Below are 7,500 nucleotides of genomic sequence, written 5' to 3' on the forward strand. Positions count from 1 at the left end.
GAGTCAGTCAATATGGGCAGTGTGTGTGTGACAGCGGACACACACACACACAGACACACACACACACGCACACAAACACACAAACACACAAACGTACACACATAGCACACACTGTTCTTATGGACGGACGGCTGTGGAAAAAGTGCACGAGCACATTGTCCTCGCCGAGCCTTGCCCCGAGAATGTAAACAATCAGAGGGACACACACAAGAAAACCAGACGCCTCAAGGCAGCAAGATACACAACGCAAACTCCCCATGTCACATCTGAAAGGGGAGAGACAGTCTGAAGTGGGCTGTCAAGTGGCCACACAGACAGAGTGGTTGTGCTGCCATATGACACACACGGGTGCTGCCACAACAATGGCAGCTCTGGAGCCCGCCCCAGCCCCAATCACAAGGTGATCAAATATCCCATGATGTCATTGCCTGGGAGGATAGTTTAAGCCTGGTGGACAGGACAGGGAACGGTTCTACTGGCTGCGGCTAGTCTCTCCTCCCCCCCCCCCCCCCCTCTCTCTCTCTCTGACTCTCGCTCTCTCAGTTTCTCTCTTCCTTTCTCTCTTCCTCTTTCTCTCTCTCTCTCTCTCTCTATCTGTCTCTCTCTGTCTTAGTCTCACACAAACATGTAATGCCACGGTAACAAACAGGTTGTTCCTGTCGCTCTATCAAGCGGTGAAGCGTAACATCTGCCTGTCTGCCCCCCCCCCTTCCCCCGCCCAAGACATGCGCCGTGGGAAAGCCGAGACAGCGGAGCAAACACCCCCCCCACCCCCACCTCCTTCACTTCCATCTACTCCTCCAGCACCTCTACAACCACACTACCAGCGCCTCCTCCAATAACCACCGCTCTCTCCAGCCCTGCGGGCGCCTGCCCCTTTAAGAGGCGGGGCCGGGGAGAGAGTCCACTGCCAGACATGGGAGCCCAAACAGCACTGTTGCTGCCCGTACAAAGAGCACAGCCTCCCTACACACAACAGCACCACAGAGAGAGAGAGAGACAGAGAGAGAGAAAAAGAGAGAGAGAGGAGGGGGGAGCGAGAGATAGAGATAGAGAGATATATCTACACAGAAGCATACAGATGCAGACGAGCTCAGCCGTCGTCGTCGTCCCCCCCCCCTCCCAGGCTTCTGCTTCCTCTGCCCCAGCTAAACACTCAAGATCAAAACACGACCGATTCACAAACCACCAACAGCTTACAGCACACACAGCCTTCATGTGTGTGTGTGTGTGTGTGTGTGTGTGTGTGTGTGTGTATGTGTGTTGGTCTCTGTGTGTGTGTCTTTCAAACCTAAAGAGTGTGTCTGTCTGTCTATTTGCCCATGTATCTGTGTGTATATGTGTGTATGTGTGTATGTGTATGTGTGTGTATGTGTGTGTCTGGGCAAGATAGTGAGGAGAGCAAAAAATAGCCCCCAGATCTCCCTGCAGCCCTGGCTTTCCTGCATGTACAGGCTCTCACCCGTGGGTCTCTCAGCGAGTCAGGGCTGGACGAGCGTTCCGCTGTCCGACCTCCGCGTCGTCAGCGTCGGGCAGAGAGCGAGCTGGTGGCTCCGGCAGTGACGGTGGCGGCTGCAAGCATTGCCTTCCTTTGTCTGAATCTTCATAGCAAGTCATTCAGCCAGACCCACTGACATGCAGTTTCCTCTACGTCCAGAGCTTGCCTCCCTCTCTCTCTTTCTCACTCTCTTTCTCTCTCCCTCCCTCTTTCTCTCTCTCTCTTTCTCACTTCCCCTCCCCTCTTAAGTCATTCCGGTGGAGTAGAGTATAGGAAGTCCCTCTGCCATGGGCTGGCTCACATGAAGCCCTGCGTGCGGTGCCCCGGCGTATGTTATGCAAGGAGAGCGGACTGCCAGCGCTCTCTCCCCGTCTCTCTCTCTCTCCCTCCCTCTCCCTATCTCACTCGCTCTTCCTCTCTCTCTCTCTCTCTCACTCATGCGTGTTTTTCTTTCCCTCTATCGCACTCCCTCCCTCCCTCTCGTTCTCTCTCTACTACCTCCCTCCCTCCCTCTCTCCCTTCCTCCTATCCTGCCTCCCTCTCTCCCTCCCTCTCTCCCTCCCTCCCTCTCTCTCTATCTCCACAGTACTCTACTGCGCGGCTCCTCCCCCCCAGTCAGCCTCAGCAGCCTCATCAGGTATTCATTCAAAAAACACACTCCACTTGGCACCGGGCCCAGACTACGCTCACACGGACAGAGAGAGGGAGGGAGGGAGGCAGGGAGAGAGGGAGGGAGGAGAAAAGAGAGTAAGCAAAGGGATCCAGTGCAGCGGCTGTACAGAGAGACAGAGAGAAAGAGAGAGAGAGAGAGAGAGAAAGAGAGAGACGTGCAAGCATGCAGACGCATCAGGCTCTGGGGTTGACACATGCAAATTCAAAGAGCAGAAGCTCAGTTGTGCTCGCGTAGAAACATACATACACACACACACACACACACACACACACACACACACACACACACACACACACACACACACACACACACATGACACATGCACATACACACAAATGTACTCTTTAACCTCGTTTCCATGCCCATATATTTGCATGTGTTTAGCAGGGCCGTATGTAAGTGTTGCAGAGAGAGAGAGAGAGAGAGAGAGAGAGAAAGAGAGAGAGACAGAGAGATAGCTTAACCCCCCCTGATGTGTGAGGTTATGCTGTGCTGTGCTGTGCTGTGGCTGAGAGATGGGTCGGGTACATGAAGTCTGTCCCGCTACAACCTCTCAAGCCCCTTAAATCAGCCAGCAACACCACAACAGCATGTCACCTGACCCTGCTTACAACAGCAGGCAGCCAGTAGCCTGGATGAATCACTGAGTCCTGCAGAGAGAACCAGCTAAGCCACTCCACCTACATGGCAGAGAGAGAGAGAGAGAGGGAGAAAGAGAGAGAGAGAGAGAGAGAGAGAGAAAGAGAAAGAGAAAGAGAAATCTGGCCTTCAAACCTACTGCTCTCACAAACTATTCTTACGCTGAAGGCTACAGCACAGGGCAGACTGTATGAAAAAAAAAGCAGACAAGAATGCTACAAACAACACACACTGTAAACCACACACACACACACACACACACACACACACACATATGCAAAAACCTGCTCTCTGAACGTATACAAATGCCTTTGGCAAAAAAGTCAAATTCTCCCACACAGCATGCACCTACAAGTTAAAACACACACACACACACACACACACACACACACACACACACACACACACACACACACACACACACACACACACACACACACACACAAGCACATGTAGGCGCCGACACATATACACACACTTATGTTGTCACTGTATATGGAAAAAATCCTGATACAAGCTGGCAGCTTTTCTGGGCCTGGAAACATGAAAAAGTCATTAGTGTGGTGGGAGCTCTAATATTAGCCCACCACACTGAGTCACTCTCGAGGACTTGAGTGGAGAGGAGCGGAGAGGAACGGAGAGGACCGGAGCGGAGCGGAGCGGGGTGGACGCCAGGCCACCAGCAACCGGGAGAATCACCACTGTGCCTTTCACAGGGCAATGCACAGCCGGCCCATCAGGAGGACTCACCACGTTGAGCAGTTTTACTGCAAGCACACACACACACACACACACACACACACACACACACACACACACACATACACTATGAGAGTGGCCAGTGCTGACAGCAATACGCTTCTCTTAAAGTGATATTCCATTCCGGAGTTCCTCAAGTTCTTACACCGCCCCCCCCTCCCCCCCCCCTGTGTGTGTGTGTGTGTGTGTGTGTGTGTGTGTGTGTGTGTGTGTGTGTGTGTGTGTGTGTGTGTGGGGGTGTGTGTGAGTGTGTGTGTGTGTGTGTGAGAGTGTGTGTGTGAGTGTGTGTGTGTGTGTGTGTGTGTGAGTGTGTGTGTGTGTGTGTGTGTGTGTGTGAACGTGGTGAGTCGTCCTGATGGGCCGGCTGTGCATTGCCCTGTGAAAGGCCCTGTGTCTGTGTGTGACATGTCCAGAGCAGCAAAGTGATGAAACAGCACTGGAACACAGCAGCAGGGGAAGACCACCTCTGGCTTTCTTTACACATTTGATTTTTTCCAATAGCAGAATCCCAACGCCACACAAGAGCCTGGGCCCAGACATTTCTCACACCCCCCTAACAACCTATATTCCACTGTGGACCAGCTCGTTGTTGGGTTGCTGTGTGTTGTTATGTTCCGAACACTACTTCCTGCTCAGCAGCCAGAGGCCTGCGTTGCTCCACAGCCATAGCCCCACTGTGCAGTGGTGTGTCATGTGACATTGCAGCCTGGTGGTGATGGAACGTCTGGTCGAGGGAGGGGGGAACAGTCAACAGGCCATAGGGCGTCTTAGATCGACCTCACCGCGACCTTACCTCAACAAACTGTTGGTGCATGCGGCGTGGAGAATGCCTTTGCTAACCTTTTACAAAAAAACCCCATTGCGGTCAGTTGCAGAACTCTTCGATTGGAGTCCTGAGTTGATATGCGGCAACCTTGTAATCTTTGTTGTCTCCGCGCTCTCTTTACTGATGAAGAAACACACAGATAAGGGGGGAGATGGGGAGGTGAGGGGGCAGAGGAGTCGGGTCAGGAAGGGGTCACACGCAAGAGGAGCTGGGTCAAGTCTCACATCTGCTCCCAGAAAATGGAAGTCAAGGTCTACTCCTCATGTGTCCCTTAACCAAGCTCACTGCCATCTCTCCACTGTCTAATTCACTCATACTTGTCTGGCATTATTTGTTTAGACTTTGTGACTTTAAAAGTAAATGACTCCTTAAGTCACTATGAAATGTCCAGCTGCACTGGGGAGAAACTGCTGACTGTCTGGTTTGTAAGTCTGCTGGACTGGGCTCTTGTGAGCAGCTTTCGGGGCAGATCCCGTCTCTCAAGAACAGTTCTGGATCCCCTCCACGCAGCGAGGCAAACTGTCTGTCAGACCAGCTGACCACGTTTTTCTGTCACATCAAGACCAAGCCAAATAACCAATACATTCCAAAACAGATTGGCAACAATGTGAAATGATTTTTTAAAATATATAGTATATTTACAAAAAACCATTATGCCTTGTTTTGATCAATAGAAATACAAGAAGTGTTGTTGTGAGAGTGTGTGAGCATACAGCAGTGGGAACACATGTACAATCAATATGTTCAAGTAAATGTTATAGTATTATATAGTATTATAATATATTATATCAATAGTAGGCATCCACTGTATACAAAATACACTAGTGAACACCTATACAAAATAGCCCAGTAGGCCTACCGTATGTGAAATGTCATTTAAATGTGTCAGCGTTGATAGTAAACAGCATGTCCACTCCCTCACCTGCCTCGGGTATGACCTCAGCCCAGTACACAGTGTGAACTCCACCGCTCAGGACAGTCTGTCTCCACGGCAGCACAGCTGAAAGCTGAACCAGGCCAGCTTAATATACATCAGCACCAGTGGACTGCAGCCCTTAGCCATACCCCACAGCACCTGCTCTCTGCCCCTCTCTCTGTCCCTCTCTGTATCTCATTCTCTCTCTCTTCCTCTTACCCTGCTCAGTTGTACCAAACTCCTTACAGAGAGCTTAGTTTTACCTGCTCCTGAGTCCTACTGGCTACCACAACATGTCCCAACATGCCCAGACATGTGCTCTGCTACTGAGACACAGAAGGACACATGAACACACACACACACACACACACACACACACACACACACACAGAGATTTGGAGATTTGAAGGAGGAAAAAAGACATCTGGAGGAAAGGGAGGGCAGTGGGGTAGGGTGGGGTCACTGAGTTTAAAGAAGCAAAGAGTAGCTTCAAACCATCTATAATTTACTGCTTTCCCACAGTCCAGGAGTCAATAGTCCTGAAACACACCTGAAAACCTTTAGAGTCCTTGCAATATTCAAGTGCCTTAAGAAATCCAGTGTGCGGAGGTGTCCCTCACAAAGAGATGGCTTTCTTACCAGAGACGTAAGTTGGAATCTTGTAGAAGAGGTTTGTGTGTGTGTGCTCGTGTATTCTTGGGTGGTAGGCTGCCGTAACCTCTAAGTGTTGCATCAGCCCTGTGGAGAGCTCAGCCCCTCAGGCTTGCTCCTCCGAGGGTAGAATGAGGCTCTGTTGTGGCTCAGACCGACTCATAAGGAAGCTACGCACATACACTCCCTCCCTCGCGCACTCTCTCACTCACTCAGCGTGTGTGTGAGTGTGTGGGTGCGTTTGTGTTTGTGTGTGTTTGTGTGTGTGTGTGTGTGTGAGGAAACAGAGTGGGTTGCCACAGCAACTGCCCTTCTCAAAAGTCTCTTGGTCCCCATTAAGAAAGATGGTTTCGTGTGTGTTTGTGTGTGTGTGGGTGTGTGTGACAGAGAGACAGAAACACAAAGAGAGAGAGAGAGAGAGGGGGGGAGAGAGAGAGAGAGAGACAGAGGCACAGAGAGAGAAAGAGAGAGAGAGAAAGAGAATGTGTATGAAGGAGGGGGGGGGGGTGCACCTTGGCATCAGTAGTGGCAGCATGGGATAACACGCTGAAAGAGTCTATTGAGTCCAGGGGATTACAGCTGTTGATGAAGACAGCAGGAACTCTGAACCGCAAGCAGAAGTGGCCTGTACCTCCAGCCCTGGGCTTCACCAACTCTGCCGCACACACAATGTAAACAACCCTCGTCTCGGCACAACAGCGCTTTCCTGGACGTCCATGCGGAAAGAGGTTTACCGAAAGCAAGCTGACACCTGCGGTCATTTAGCAAAGACAGTGACTTAAGGTGAGAGGGAAAATATTTTTAGAGAGGCAGTAATGTAGGCCAGTGTCATCTTTAAACAAGAAGTCAGTGGCAGTTACACTCTGACCTTTGTGTGCTATGGAATTATGCTCATCTCCATTAAATCTGTACTGAACCAGACCTTTTATATATATAGTTTATAAGCTATATAAATACAATACTTACTTATTTATATATATATAAATAACATTGCCCTGGTCTTGTACCATTCATATTCATGTTGCCCCCTGGAAGGCCTTGCATTGGTTGATTATGCTAGGCTAAAAGCTATAGCATCCACTAGCACGCAATCTGACTTGTAAAAAGTTGATGAGGAATACAGACAGTTACAAATTCCATCAAAAGTAGTTGGCAAAGTATTGCATTGTGTTCTAAATGATTAGATATGGCTAATTCTTGCATGTCAGTCTAAATAAAGACCCTCTTAAGTGTATTACATACTCGCTGCACCCGACCGGTAGCGCGACAATGTGACGTCAAAATTGCGTCATTTCCTCTGTAGCACGAGATTTTTTTTCAGCACCAACCACATTCAGACATTTCATAGCCTAGCCCACATCTTAAATAAACATGTTTGAATAGTCAGTTTGAGAAGAGAGGGAAATTAACCTGGCTAGGTTACCAGCCAGAGTTCGTGATTTTTAAATAGTTTGCTGGATAAGTTAATGAAGCTACCAGAGAAAGGGAATTAAGATGAAAGACCTAGGACCTAGGGACATGCAAATAATCCAGCAAAA

At 49.7% G+C, this 7,500-nt stretch overlaps 1 protein-coding gene across 3 annotated transcripts in view; it reads right to left on the bottom strand.

The window, feature by feature from the left end:
- Nucleotides 1–6,041, bottom strand: part of atxn1b (ataxin 1b) — a 14,586-nt gene extending 8,545 nt beyond the window's left edge. The window contains exon 1 of one of the 3 annotated variants that reach the window (XM_076280779.1): nucleotides 5,951–6,041. The gene's annotated coding sequence lies outside the window, so the exon portion shown is untranslated. Of the gene's footprint in view, nucleotides 1–1,462; nucleotides 1,908–5,317; nucleotides 5,564–5,950 lie in introns of those variants that run through there. The other 2 variants (XM_076280778.1, XM_076280777.1) reach the window with 2 other exon arrangements.
- Nucleotides 6,042–7,500: the final 1,459 nt, after the last annotated feature.

Source organism: Alosa pseudoharengus, unplaced genomic scaffold (genome assembly GCF_046254945.1).
Source record: "Alosa pseudoharengus isolate Yale_2024_CS ecotype anadromous, Long Island Sound unplaced genomic scaffold, YU_APseudo_1.1 YU_APseudo_1.1_scf_12, whole genome shotgun sequence".
NCBI classification, from domain to species: domain Eukaryota; kingdom Metazoa; phylum Chordata; class Actinopteri; order Clupeiformes; family Clupeidae; genus Alosa; species Alosa pseudoharengus.